Raw genomic sequence first — 16,338 nt, 5'->3', positions numbered from 1 at the left:
ATTCCTGTTAATACTTATCTTCTTTTGTCGGTGTCACAATATCTTGTTTCCTGTTGAAAATATCTCTAAAATAGAAGAGAAAATAATGATTATGACAAATAAGATAGGCAAATATGGATACAGCATATTATCGAAAAAAGCTTTATTAATAAATATTCAATAATATTAATAACATATTTACCGGTATTTTAGATTTGTCTCTGGTTCCGTCTTTTTTCAATTTCTTCAGTGCTTTCAAAATTCTGTGCCTGAGAAGCTAAGATAATATTAACAATATCTAAGCCTAATAAAATTAGTAAAAATAATTACATGTAATTTGTAGATTTTCCTTGTATCCGTCTTTTCTTAATTTTTCCAGGTCCCTTCATAGTTCTGTGTCTGAGAAGCTAGAATAACATTAAAAATATCTAAGCCTAATAAAAACCCTATTTTTCCTAATGGCGGGAATGGGTCTAAATCTATCTATAACGAAACAAATATTTAAAAAAAAAGCCATGGTAATCCCTGTCAATACTTTTCCTTTGTCTTCACGATATCTTGTTTTCCTGTTAAAAAATATCTAAAAATACTATAGAAAATAATGATTATAACAAATAAGATAGCCAAACATGGAAGTAGCATATTTTCAAAAAAAGCTTATTAAAAAATGTACAATATCAGTGAAAAACAATAATATGAATAATAAATCAGTAATATACAATAACAGTAATAAAAATATAAGTATAACGTAAAACGAAAGAAATATTTTAATTTTTTCATACCAGGACATCAAATAAACGATTGCATTACAGGGTGTTAAAATACAATTAAAACAATTGTATTTAGTTTTCTGAGCTATTATTCAATTCATTAATGAATATATAATCAAGAATTTGTTTGCAATTATTCAAATTACACAAATAGTTCTTCACGGGTCGAGCCATGTTGAACTTCCGCTTATAATCCTTTTACAGTGTGTATGGCATTTTGGTATAGTTTTAAACAACAGTCTTATTTGATATAAATACATTCGTGTGTACTGCCCAGTGCATTTGTTTGCGACCACATATTGGTAATCAGTGCACATGCATACGATCTCAAAGTACGTATGACAATGGGATACAGTTTCAAACCAACAGTCAATTTTTCTATATCAAAGTCTTGTGTGTGGACTCAACGCATTTGGTCGCTAGCACATCTTAGTTATCTTCAATAAAACTCTTCTTCCTATTTGAATAATTGAGTTTCATTTTCTTTTGAAAAACAGAAAGAGTCGTCAAGTTTCATAATTGAGTAATCCTGTAAAAATATATATACATTTAGTTATTATGCCTTTTTATAGTAGAGGAAGTAAATTACAAGAAACTTATTACGTATGATGAGGCTCTACAAGGCGCCTATAACGTGTTGGGCGGTGACGCTGCGCGTCATCACTCCCTCAGACTTATAACCTTCTAGTTTCACAATATTAACAACTCCACCACTTTGAATATGATTGTAGTCCATTACTGGCAATGAAATATCCAATCTACATGAACAATGTACGAGAGACGAATAATATGTGATGAAATACGACAAATAGTGTGGTGATAAAAATGATTATTGTAGAGGTCGAAACGCATATTGTAGATGTATAGGGTTGCTAAAGTTTACGTCCAACCTAAGTATGTCGACAACATACTTAATTTCAAAAGATGCAAACAATAGCAACATTAATAATTTATGTAATATGAATGAACCTATTTAACCAAAATATAAAACAAGCAAACAATCCGTTTATTACGGCAATTAAATTAACACTACTTAAACGACAAACTTCTAATGCGAGCATTAACTCTTAAATAGCCGACTTGCAATGATCCGAAATACCGAAATAATAATAAACAAACATATGAGAAGACAAGACGATACAAGATTTTGTTTACGTCAACATGCTTATTTTCGTCCCACGAACAGGAGATTAAATTCCCTTGAAGACCTTAATTGCCCTAAAGGGAGTAGTCTATGAACGGTCATTCACCAAAAGTACAATGGCCGATAACTTTCAAAATAACCTCGGATCAAACATATATACGGAATAAAACAATTAAACTTTGTCTGTAGCTGAGGAAATGAATCGTACTATTAGTATGTGTAACCAATTACATTTGATACAATAACGCATGGGATGGATGTCTATTTTAAACATAACATTAACGTCCATTACATTATACTAGAGATTCCAACAAGAGAGATGTACCGATACCACTTGTCGCCGATACCGGTCCGACAACAACGATAAAACGCCGATATCAATATTTTAAAGCAGAAATTGCCGACATTTACATGCTATGTAATTATTATTTCAAGTGTGCAGTCCAAACTAGTTGAAGTAACAGTTTACAAGCATTATTCATGCCACACAATTTTTCAGATTGAAAGAGACATATTTCAGATAATAAGAAATTAATATTTGAATCCTGATACGTTTTTTGGTTTAAGCGTTTTAGCAGGGTTAAATACATTGCGCACTGACGCTAATAATATCGGTGTTCGGTCAGAAAACTCATCGGGTTTGGCTACTGTGGGGGGGTAAAATAAATAAATGTTTACTCACTTTATCTAACTGATACATCGAGTTGCGTGCGCAGAATTTTATGCCATTATGACGTCGTATTTTGTTTTTTACAAATCTAAAAATTCCCATTTGATATATTTCCTCATAATTTCCATGTAATGTTAAAAATGTCAATATAAAAAATGGGCTGCAAAAATAGCCAAATTAGTTGGGCTGATGAATGGCTACAATCAGGTCATAATCCTATTCCCGTTTCTATTCGCGCGGTTGGGAAACAGCATTGCTCATACTTAACGAGGCTAATACCGTGAAAAGCAAAAAATAATTTTCATATCAGTATTTCGAGCTACTTTTTAAAAACATTCTGGAATTGATCAAAAAGTTACTTATCGTGGAAATATCAGTCTACATTTAGCCGATATCAATACGAATACCGATACCAAATATTATTACCGATGCCCGATACCTTTTATCGAAAGCCTTTTAATTTAGTTTTAACCAGCACTGACTGTATAACGACATTGATGTTTGTTTTAAGCAGAAGGTAGAACACTCATTTAACCACTCCGACCCGAAATTGAAATTAATGAAAAGCCAATATACCTCAATTAATAATGAAATAAAACAAGTAAACAATACACGATAGTAATATGAACATTCGTTAAAAAATTAATATTCAAGCCAGACGATATTATTGCAAAATGAACCTAGCAATTTGTGTTAGTTTAGCTGCCCTCAGTTAATATTTGGACGTGTTTCAACTTAAAATTATTCTAATTTGAATCGAGCATTAAAATTGGAACCAAGTTGAAGTAATAAAAACGAGACTATCAGAAGGCGACCCGTAAGTTACAATTACATTATATTTTCATGACACCGTGATTCCAGGACAAGTTCATAGATGACCTCTTATTAGGGGGAAAAGGAGAACAAACGATAAGCAAGAGACTCAAGTAGAAAATGCGTGTAAACATTCACAATAAATGATCTTTTTAAAACCAAGAGAAAAAAAACTGTAAAATCAAAAACGATCTTGACAACAACAAAAAATGAATAAGTCTGAAACGCAAGTAGCTACAGAAAAAAATGTGGAATGGACAGACATTTTTCTTCTTTACATGTATTCCATATTTTCCTCTGCATGAAAGCAAGTAGAATCCGCATTTTTATTTTTTCAAATGCTCAAAGTAGTATAATTTTGTCACAATTACAACCAACAAGGCTCATTTACGCAACGAGCGTATTTTTATTTATTTTTTGACGCTTCAAATTTCATTAATGTGATACGGAATGAATAAAAGCAAAGCATTTCCGTCGGCGAAATTTAAAACTATCCAACGCTAAAACTTTGTCTTTCCAAACACAGTTTAGCGCCCTAGCACATTCTGTCTCATAATCATTATTTTATCTCGGCTTTAAATTATGAATCAGTTTCCTTTTGTGTATATTTTTCAGTGCACGCACAAGTTTAACCAGTGCTAGGCATTTGTAGCAGAGGCATTATCCAGCATATTGGGTGAATATAAGCGCCTTCAGTTAACAGTTAGTTGGACGTGTTTTAACCTAAAATTAATCTAACACTATCCAACATTGAAATCAGAAACAAGTTAAAGTAATGAAAACGCGGCTATTTGAAGAACTGTATGGTAATACGACATTATAGTGGCATGCCCTTGGTATACCCAAACAAGTTTTTAAATGTCCACTTATTAGCAGAGGATCAGCTAAAATAGAAGAACAAACGATTAAGCGAGGGCTTAATTAATATGACTCGGCATGTGTGCAGTCTAAATTGGATATTTTCTGGCCTGCCAGCCTGTTTGGAACTGTTTTCTATGCGCTCAAAAATATGAATATCCAGTGTAAGCGTCAAATATGCAACATTGCAGCCTTCAACAGATTTAGCAACCAATCACAAGAAATCACATTTCTTTGCTACATTAGATACCCGACAGACGGACTGCACCTTTTGAAAAGAAGTCAGAAACATCAACCGTTGGAATATCAAGCGCACAAACCCAGGATAAACAGATCGAGTAATAATCAAACACAACAATTTGATAACAATCAAAAACTATATGAATGTATGTATTATTATTCCTGTATTATAATTTGTACACCCCAGCTGTTTGATTTACATTTTTTACCACCAAAACTATGTCGTGTCTGACATTAAAACTTAACGGTTCTAATGAATTTACTAATGGAGACAAAATCCGAAAAACTTTCGCTTTCAATTAATATGTTTTCAGTCAAATATTTGCACCAATAAATTGGGTTTTTTTATGAATCTGTTGTTGTGCATGGCTTTCAAACATCTGATCAAGCGTTTTTGTTATGGCGGATATAGTGTGGGGAATCTTGTATAAATAAAACATGGTATTAGGAACAAGAATTATGCAGTTCATTTTCATCTCTTCACCACGTAGCTTAAGATTTTCGCAAAATACCATTGTGTAATAAAGCATTGTTCTGCAAAAGTACTCACAAGCTCTAATGAAAAACAAACTGATCAGTATCAATACGACAAAATCAGAAAATTCTAGAAAAATAAAGAAAAGTCCCCATGTTGCGTGTTTTTAAATCTACCAATTTATTACGCTTTATCAGAGAATTAGAAGTGACCATTTCATTTCTTTTTTAAATTCGTGGAAACGTTCAGCGCTTTTTTGTTGATACGTTTGCTTGCATTTCTCCAATATTTAGCTTAACATTATTACTTTCCATCTTTGCTGTTTTACTTAAGTAAGAATAATAAACATCATTGGGCATTTTCCAATGTATTTTTGTACGGCTAAGACATCCATGCGACAATGACTTAGAAATAAATTATTATTTATCAGAATTTTTTTCTATTTAAATAAAAATTCAAATTCACCAAACACAAATCTGAGTCGGGCATTTAAGTTACGACAGATTTAAATTCAATTCAATGGAAGAATTAATTTCAGAAAAAAAAAACATCCCTGAATAAGATTTTAAATTTTTGAATAATTCCTAACCCGAACCCAAGCTGAACAACTACTAATTTGTTATGCCGGGAAAGCACTTAGGTGCTCATAAAAATGTGATCCTAATATGTTTGTTGAGTAAGAGTTAATATCCTTTACGTATACATCTCATGTGCACTAAGTCAAAAGAGTAAATCAAAACAAAAGCAACAAGAAACTTTTGCGTCGTTTTCAAGCATGATATATGCTTGTCCGATTGTTTGTGGCCACGGTAGCACGTAATTTCTCTTTATCATATTTTCAATTCTCCGAGTTTTATGTCTGTAAGTATTTCAAAGTTAGAAATATACAGAGGAATATGTTATTGCTTGAAAGAAAGTAATTTGAGCTAGCGAGCAATCGTTTTCAGCGCGTATATAAGCTAGTAATCATAACCCGCACAATAATAAACAAACATTAAATGCGCTCGCTCGAAATTACTCGCGAAAACATGCTCCCTTTGTTAATTGAATATTCACTTTGCTTCAAAAGCAAGATTTGGGCTTGCCAGAACGGTGACGTAATTTTTTCTTTCGTGAGAGACTTTGTTGTCGAGTCGATTTCGCTTGTATTTATCAGAGCGGTACTAAAGCAAAACTTAAAGAAAAAAAAAAAAAAAAAATTTCTCTCATTTTCAACGCGACACGGCTGAGCGAAAGGCACACGTATCGGGAAGCGTCTGGCACAAAGCGCCCTAATCAAGTTTTCCCATGAGATTTAGCTCAAATGGAGGGCGAGTAGATTGAGTTAAGTTAATGACAGATTTAAATTCAATCCAATGGAAGCATCAACTTCAAAAAAAAACACCCGAATGCAGATTTCAAATTTTCAAATCATTCCTAACCCGAACCATATAACCCAAGCTGAACAACTATTAATTTGTTATTTTAAAGCGAGCGGGGGTGTTTTCCGAAATCTCATTTTTCCAAAGAAACATTTTCAACTGTGGTAATATACTTAAATATTTAATATACAGTGCAAACGAAATTGAGAATGAAACACAATAGCGGGGGGAAATTTGAATATTTCATTAAATCGAGCACTAATATAAAAAAAACTTGATTCAACAAAAAGTTGTGGTGGCTCAATGTGATTAATTTCAAAAAAATAATTAATTATTTTGATTTAATTTCGGTTGGGGGGTAAAAATTTGAATGTACCAATAACTTTTCGAACTATGTCATTATGTGAACTATATGAACTATTTCAAGTTTTGGGTTTATGAATGACAGAAAATGTAATTTGCTAAATTAGATATGAATTGGATATATTGGAATTGGATATATTAACAAAGCAGAAAAATTTATTGCATACCGGCTAAAACTGCACACCTGCCCGTGAACTAACCACTGCACAGTGGCGTAGCCCGGGGGTGGTTTTGCGGGTCGACCCCCTCCCCTCTTTTAAAAAGAAAAAAAAAATTTTTTTCTGTATCATAGATGGCAATCTTCCGTACCTTGAAACGCTTTTTAGACTCCAAAGACTGCTGAAACACGCGTATTCTAGCGTTCGATCGGAGTCGCTAGCTGTTTCGATCTAACTTGGCGAAAAAAAATCAGAATTGAAAAATGATTAGGCTCAGACCTTTCCTATCAAGATCTATCAAGATCAAGATCCTATCAAGATCGGAGCCTAGAACACATTGATAAATGTTCTAGTAAAACTTATTGTGAAATCAAGCACGCCGCGGAACAATTATTCCATGCTGAGAACCGATCGCATTTTTTTATTTCGCAATCTGTTTCTGAATATCAATAATTGTTTTTCATTGTTTGGTCACAATTAATTTCAAACAAATTTATTTATCGCCATATTTAAACTGCATGATTGCTCTTTTCTTGTCATTGTTGTAAACTGCTTGTCTGATTTTTGAGGAAGTCTGATTTTGGTCAGACGAAACGTTACAGAAATATTTGTGTTAGTGTGCACAGCAGACTCTTGAATTGCATAGTATGGTATTTTATTCTTGCTACAGCATCCTTGCATTACATGCATACGGATCCACTAGCGCAAAGGCATAGAGGAAGGATTGGGAGTTAGTCTCGCACAACCTCTACTGATCGTTATATTAGTCTTTTCGCGTGACTTCTGTATCCGAATGGATCCTGCCAAACTACTCCGGACTCGACAACTACCACAAGAACAGAATTTAGAAGCAATACTAAAAAGAATTCAACGCCTTTAAAAGAATCACATTAAAAGGACCCTGGCTATCAAGATCTGAGCCTAGAACACATTGATAAATGTTAAACACATTGGTAAATTCTACTAGCGCAAAGGCATAGAGAAAGGATTGGGAGTTAGTCTCGCGCAACCTCTACTGTTCGCTAATTTATTAGTTGTTGAACGTGTAAGTTCTAATATCTGAGATGAACTGTAGCTAAATTTGCATAATTTGTAGACGATGTGATAGAAAAGTGCCATATGATAAAACTGTGTTAATTTGAAGGACCCTCGTCGAACCCCTGGAACAGCTCCAACGAACACCAAAAATTCGATTGAACCCAGGTAAAAAAAAAACTACTGTTATAGACCAGCGTTTCCCAAACTTTTTCGGCCACGGAACTTTTACACTTTTTATCTCGCCTCGCGAAACAAAAATGAAAGGGTAAAATTGATAAAGGAAAACGGTCTAATGTAGTGGTTCCCAATGGATAATATTTTGGACATCTTGTGCGATAATTGAAATATTTGCAGCTCTTCCTGACTAGCGGGATTGAACATGATATATATATCAGTTTATACGTGACAAAATATGAATTGATAGATTATAAGATTACATATATACTTGCTCTTTACTCTTTAGACTATATAGGCGTCAATCTCACTCCGTGATGCACCAGACTATTAACAATGTCGATTCTGTTTGATGCAATGACTCTTTCAAGCAGTGTTTTAGAAAACTGAAAATAAATATATAGTTTCATTATCAAGTTTGGGATTTATAAATCACAAAAAGTGCTGTTTGGCAGAGGTAAAGCAAAGGTAAACTTATATTAAAAATACATAAAAAAAAATCAATCCAATGTTATGTTCATGTGTATACCGAGTCCATCTAACTTTAGGTGAAACTAAATTTCGTTGACCTAAGACACTATCAAGTTATTTAAATCACAAAAAATGCTATTTAACAGAAATACAGAAAAGAGATTTGGTTAAAGACATAGTCTTTTAAACTATGTCCTTATCAATCTTTGGAGCTGTAATTAACATGGACACAGAGTAGCTAAGCTTATACTAGAAGTTAAAAAAAATAAAAATATTAATTTTTCGTTTAAATAAAATTATTTGCTGATTTGCTGCGTTACAGTATCGCCACTGGAAACGATATTTTATTTTGGGGCTTGCATGGCGTAGTTAACCAATGCCAAATCGTATAGAATTCACATTGATACACTCGGTTGGAATTACTTATTATCCAGAAAAAAACGATAGTTGTCCGAATCATGATATTATACAGTATTTAGACTAGAGGATTTTCCAAAATAAATTCCATTTGACAGACAAACCAAAGCTGAGCTTATACTCAATATAATAAAAAGAATACTTTGTCAGCAGGTTTCCCGAAAAAATTGCAGATATTATTTATTGATAGATATACAAGTAATTTACACGAGACGCGAGATATTCCAAACTTGAACGGCTTAAAATGTTTGTGTACCACAGGCATTGTACGTTATATTTACCTAATATTGAGGTCCTCTAAATTAGCCACAGGGATTGTAGACATTCTACATTCATTATAAGAACATAACATATTAATACTCGAAATAAACTATGAAGAAATAGGGAATATATTTCTAGATTTGAAAACTTATGGACATGAGGGGCATGGGTTCTAGGAACACTACCAATGAAGGTCTGTCTATACTGGTTATAAGGTATTTGCGGCTATAGTATATCATAGGAAATTTAATTTTAGGACACGAATTTTGGGAGAGGGGATTAACAACTACATTAATACCCTCTGGTGAAAACGGGTTCCAAGATTAATAAAAAAAAATGGTATATGGTATGCAGAATGATAAGGACATGTTAGCTTTGGTACCTCATGATAAACGATTTTAGAGTCGTAATATTTGCAATAATAAAGCGTCATATATATTACATACACGCATGAATATAAGATATGAATACTCGCACTTAATAACAGCGCATTAGGAATATTGCCAGCTTCGAACACTTATCAATATGAACCGTATGGTTACTTGAACTACCAAGGAATGCCAGCTTCGAACACTTATCAACCTACTTCGAACATTCATAAATATGAATCGTATGGTTACTTGGACTACCAAGGATTGCCGGCTTCGAACACTTATCAATGTGAACCGTATGGTTACTTGAACTACCAAGGAATGCCAGCTTCGAACACTTATCAATATGAATCGTATGGTTACTTCGACTACCATCGATTGCCAGCTTCGAACACTTATCAATATGAATTGTGTGGTTATTGGTTACTAGGACTACCAAGGGAAGAATAAGTCGGGTGTACAATTGGCCTAATTTATATATTATCCTTATTGAAAATTTCAGTTTGGGACACAAATTACATGATTCACGGTTATATTAATGTACTTGATTAGACTCACTCCAATATTACCAGTATTGAAAATTTATTGCGATTCTGGATTGGAACATGAATGACATAGTTATTAACTGTTTACTACCAGGTGGTATAAACCAGGGATTTCCAAAGTGGGCGGTTATAATTATATTATAACCTGATAATTTAGTCAAGAGTTAATCGTTTAACGAGCCTACAATTTAAATATAATACGACGAATGAGAACACGCTACAATGGGCAGGGGTTCAATAGCGCAGAAAATATTTAATTTAAATGGAGCTCGTGGAAATGCAATGAAATGAGGAAATAAAATCCATATGTTATATTTGAGAAATGCATCGATACGTGATTTTTATAAAGATGTATCTTTTTAATGAAAATCTCTCATAATTTGACAAACCATGCAAAAAAGACAGAAGGCAGAAACCCGAATTCTTTCATTTACGACCTCGTTTGTGGTAAAGAAGGGGTTTGTAACAATGGAACAAGTGCTATCAAAAAAAAAACATCGCCATTCAATTAGTAAACGGGATGAGTTGAGATTGTGGCTGACGAAAATGTCACCAAAAATATAAAAAAACACTCTCTGGAAGACCAATAAGCTTATATATCTCATTGAAAAAACACTATAAACTATGATTTACCTTGTTTATTTGTTCTGTATTATATTCGTTTCTGACCTCAAATGTTTTTGTAAACTGGGTGGGTATATATTACTGCGAATAAAAAGTTTAGGAACCACTGATATAGACCATGATAATTTACAGATACATTTCTGCGCTTAGTCGGATTCTTTTTTATAGTATGATACTATTTTGTGGAAAAAAACAAGTGAATTCTACACAGAATATTAAGAACCATGTTATCAATAAAGTAATACCCATATAAATAAAACATGAGAAATATAGACAAATCCGTGTATTTATTCTATTGGATCATTTATATAGATGTATACACATAATAACCTAACATATTAGTACCTGCAATCAACGATATAGCAATAGGAAATATATTTCTAGATTCAAAAAGTTATGAACATGAACGAACTATTACCAATAGGAAATATATTTCTAGATTCAGACAGTTATGAACATGAACGAACTATTACCAATAGGATTTACGGCTATATTGATACGTTACAGCAGTGGTTTTCAAAATGGGCGTCGTAAATTTTTTTTTGTTTTGCGGAATCTCTTTTGCGGCGCGTAGAAAAAGTAATAATACAAGCGTGAAAATGATACTAAACAAGAAAAGGCTAAAAACGCAAGTACGACGTAGGCTACATTGACTTTGGATCGTTCAAGTAGTAAAGCTCCGTGATTTTTTGTTGCAACTGGGGATGCGATGATACTAAATGCCGTTTGGGCTTATTAGATAACATGTTTCACTGGCCAAAATCTTGCTTCAACAAAACATTGCTGCTTTTCTTCGTCGTTTTTAAACGAAATCGATGTAAAAAAAAATTTGGATTTTCTCCAATAAGGATCATCCTTCATTGGTAAAAAAAAAGCGTTGCGCACTCTGATCCCTTTTGCGATTTCGTATTCAAGCGAAGCAAGATTTGCGACCATGGTCGTAATACGAACAAAATATCGATCTCGAGTAAATGTTGAGAGAGAAATGCGTGCGGCTCTCACAAATCTTACCAAGGTTTAGTAACAGTTGTAAAAAGACGCAAGTATTCCCATCCCATTAAATGCAATTTCACTGACTTTGGTTTAGTTTTCTTTGATCGTTTAAATAAAACTCATTGCAAAAAGGTCCTTTATTGGAAGGTACGGTTTAATACGGTTTCCACGAAAAGTCGCAACTTGAGCATATTTTTTGGAGGGTGTCACAATACGAAGAAGTTTGAGAACCACTGCGTTACAGTATCACCACTTGAAACGATATTTTAGTTCGGGGCTTGCATGGCGTAGTTAACCAGTGCCAAATGGTATAGAATTCACATTGATACACTCGGTTGGAATTACTTATATCACATCGTTATTGGAAAGCTAATGTAATTCTGGCTTGGAACACGAATGACACGGTTAACTGGTTACTACCATGGTCATAGACTATGATACTTTCAAATTACATATATAAGATTAGCCAGATTGGCCCAGAAAATTAAATCAATAAATTCTATGCAAGAAAATAATGACTATGCTATCAATAAAAGAAGGCAATATACATATAAATATGACACAGGATATATAGACATCCTCGTATCCGCAAAACTCAGTGTGTACTCAATTTAATTCATTATACATAGAAATGAGTTTCAATGTTTTTGAATTAATGATTTACTCTCTATATTATTATTGATACAATGCTGTTCTAGCAGTTAGGTAGACGTTTTCGAGGGAGGATTCAAGGAGAAATCGATAAAGAAGTACTGGTACTTATATCTTGAGTATAATTTTTTTTCATAAGTATAGTATAGCTATGAAAATATTTTTACGAATTGTGGTGATTACAATGTAACTCTTGTTATGAAAATGCTCGCAACAACTCAAAAATAACTAGCTAGCAATAAGCTACATATAACAAATATTATGTTTCATTCAAAAATACCTTGAAAATACGGGGATGGAATGTAAATATCCAAAAAATGCACGATTAAGTCCAACAAACAAAAAATAGATTTAATTAGCTACATGCCTCCTCAAAAATTGTCTACGCCCCTTTTGCAAAGCGCGCCCCATTCTTTGAAAACCATTGCCCCAGTGAATAATTGCTGATACTATCAAATTTCATGCCAACGATACTGAGAAATGAACACTGGTCCGGTTCTAAAGACTTTGCCATATAAAATTATTAGCGCGCATTGGTGCCTAAACTAACAGTATTACTGCAAACACAAGGGGAAAAGTTCCTTCTCAACAATGACGAAAATTTGACAAAATTTGGAACAAAGTAATGCAAGTTTTATTCCGAATATTGGACGGTAATATAACAAAAACACGGTTTTTTATTGCTAAAAATCATTCTTGTCTTATTCGCTCATTAGCCTATAAAGTATTTGGGGGGTTTACCAAAAAAAACTCCATTTGACAGACAAACCGAAGCTGAGCTTATACTCAATATAATAAAAATAATACTTTGTCAGCAGGTTTCCCGAAAAAACGGACTTAGTTAACTTTTTATTCATAACTATTATATATGTGTCCATCAGCCCTTTCACGAAGTATATTGTTAATGCTGAATATGTTTTGCTCTTTATAACTAACAAGAGAGCTATGCTCAAATATATGGACACGAAATCCATAACGAAAATTTTTACCATCATTTCCCTGAAAATCATATGGTTTTCGTGTCCCACGCGTCCCATGGGAAATACAAAGGTGTGTTATCCCATCCCATCTCATGGCACGTTTCCCATGGACAAGCCTGGACATAAGGTAACTTTGCGATAATGCGTATCCATATTAAGTTTTTGGCCACTCGGAAGCGTTGACACAAAATCTTAATATGGTGAGCTGGAGTGAATATTTAATTATTAGATGCAAACAGCTAATTTTCAAAGAGATGCTAAAATTGTACAATATTCCGCCTAAAACTCAGCTATTAAACATGTACAACGATACTTCAAACACTTTTACGAAAATTTCTTCCCTGGTCTATTAAGCCGCAGGGGTTCTCAAACTTTTGGTGTTGCGGAGCCCTTGAAAAGGTTGACTATTATTCACGGAGCCCCAAAATAAATGTTAAAATTGTTACTTTCAGATTAATATTCCTGAGCAAGTTAAACGTACTTTACTTAATTTAAATGCTGAACTTTTTTTAATAGGGTTAATACAAGTCATAAATAAATCTCAATTTCAAAGATAAATTATATATACTCTTACTAAAGCTGTAAATTTGACACTTGACAAACATATTAAACTAGGGGTCGAATCTTTTCCCTTTTGACATTTTCGGAAGGCCGCTAATAACGTGCGCGATTGCATTTTGTCACAATCACCGATAGTTTTCGTCAGCATGGCATGTTTTTAAACATCTTTACGCCGGTGTTTATTCTCCCTAAATCAAAAATTTTCTTTGGCATATACATGTATTGTTCCACAATGACGACGATAATTGCTTTTTTGTTCTCGTGGGGAATTATGAGTTTTATGTGAAAAACATGTTACCATATAGTCATCGGCGACGAAGTGCTAATAATAATAATTAATAATAAAGAGGTAAATCCGCAACCCAAATTTCTTGATTGAAAAACGGCATTCTAAAATATTAAAACTTAAAATAAAAGATCACACTATATGTTTGGTTTTAGCAGACTCACGTCAGATTAAAAACGCTTTTATAGGCATTGTAAATCACAAAATTTGGTGTTATGTTAGGTTTTCTTCGGTTATTCATCGTATAGTAACTGCGAAATCGAAACACAGTCAATTGTGTGCGCGATTCATCTTTTTTTTGTTCTACCGACGGAGCCGCATGCATTAAAATAAATTTTATTCGTTCGTATTTTGCCCAGATCTTGTGAGTTTTTGAACGGCGATATCTTGCTTAATTATAATCTCAAGTGCAAAAGAACAAATCAAGTTTGACAAATTCCAATATCGCAAAAATACGACTCCAATTTATTTATAGTTGGCAGTTTATCACGTATTTTATGTTATTTTAGAATAGTACTCTTTCATTTCAGTAATCCTGATAATAATCTCGAATGAAACGTGAGTAACTATGAGTACAATTGAAATATTACGACAAGACCCTTTAACGGCCATGCATTGAATATTTTACGCAACAGAAATCTGGTTATCCGTTTTTTTATAATCGCAAAGAATGTTGCGCGGAAATTTCCGGTTCAAATCCCCACCTCTTAAGAATCCTGGCTGCGCTCCAGCTTATAAATAATGTCATTTTTTAATTCCGCATCTTTGCCATTTTTCGAGGCTATATTGTTGTCAAATTTTATCAAAGCTGTTATTGCTTCTTTGAGCAGTTACAAAATTAGCCAAGTCATTATTGTGAAAAGTCATCGAATAGCTCGCGAATAGCTCGCTCCGTACGGAGCACTTTGAGAACCTATGTATTAAGGCATAGGTTCTCAAAGTGCTCCGTGGGAGAAACTTAGGCGCTCCGATTACTTAATAAAATACTGACTTATCCAATTTTGTGACTGTCCAAAGAAGTAATAACACTAATAAAATTTGACATCAGTAGTGTCGAAATATGACAACGAGCGCAAATTCAAATGTGACATTATATATAAGTAAGATCGCAGAGGATAAAAAGTTGTCTCTACAAAATACGAACGATTGTAATTTAAAAAATTCCAAAAAAAATGTTCGATATATTTTGCATTAATTATCTTATATATCGTCACATACAGAGAAAAAGTCGTATTGGGCTCCATCGGTAGTTTCAAAATAGACAAAAGGTACATCGCGCGAACAATTTACTGTGTTTCCATTTCAGTTCCTATATGATATACATTTTAAAGAAATCCTAACATAACACAAATTTACAATGTCTGAAAAGCGTCTTCAATCTGCTGTGAGACTGCTAGAACAAAACTTATGGTGATATCTTCCGTTTTAGATTTTAGTTTTAATATTTTATAATGCCGGTTTTCAATTAAGAAATTGGGTTGCAAATTCACCTGGTATTAAGCCTATTAAAATGTTTAGCATTTAAATTAAGTAAAGTAATTTTAACTTATTTAGGAATATTAATAGATACCAATTTTAAAATTGATTGTGGGGATCCGTGAATAGTGGTGATGAATGTAAATTAGAAAGATTCAAAAGATTTTAATAACATACTTGCTCTTTAGACTCGAGGCAGCCACCTCTCTCAGTGATGCATAATCGGACGAATAACCCCGCATGTCTTTAGATATAATGATGAATTGTCTTTCCCTCTTTCAAGAAGTGTTTCAGAAAGCTGAAATTTATATGAGATAATGAAATGTAGGTAAATTTTATATGATATTGATTTGAATTATATATAGATGTTCGAACTACGTCATTATTAAGTTTGAGGTTTATAAGTTACAGAAGATGTAATTTGACAGGAGCACAGAGAAACTATGCTTATGCTTTAGAGTTTAGATACATAAAAATGAAAATATTAATTGTCAGTTCATTGACAAATTATTCACAGATTTCCCCCTAAATTACAAATATTACTTTGGAATGATTTGTCAGCGTATAATATTGCAACACATCATATAAAATATATTTATATTCATGAAGAGCACGTTGAAAATACGGCTACATATTCAAGAAAGGAAAATATCGAAAAT

The 16,338-nt window shown here is 33.2% G+C and overlaps 1 long non-coding RNA gene across 2 annotated transcripts; it reads right to left on the bottom strand.

The window, feature by feature from the left end:
• Positions 1-842: 842 nt before the first annotated feature.
• LOC144421121 (uncharacterized) lies at positions 843-15,973 on the bottom strand. Of its 2 annotated transcripts, none has more exons than XR_013474974.1 (3): positions 15,857-15,973; positions 8,307-8,429; positions 843-1,278 (listed from the first exon to the last, which is right to left on the bottom strand). It is a non-coding gene; the product is annotated as an uncharacterized LOC144421121 (long non-coding RNA). The 2 variants fall into 2 exon arrangements; XR_013474975.1 differs by having other exon boundaries at positions 8,315-8,429.
• Positions 15,974-16,338: the final 365 nt, after the last annotated feature.

This window comes from Styela clava, chromosome 3, assembly GCF_964204865.1.
Source record: "Styela clava chromosome 3, kaStyClav1.hap1.2, whole genome shotgun sequence".
NCBI classification, from domain to species: domain Eukaryota; kingdom Metazoa; phylum Chordata; class Ascidiacea; order Stolidobranchia; family Styelidae; genus Styela; species Styela clava.
The sequence above is the reverse complement of the archived record's forward strand: the minus strand, read 5'-3'. Positions and strand labels throughout refer to the sequence as shown.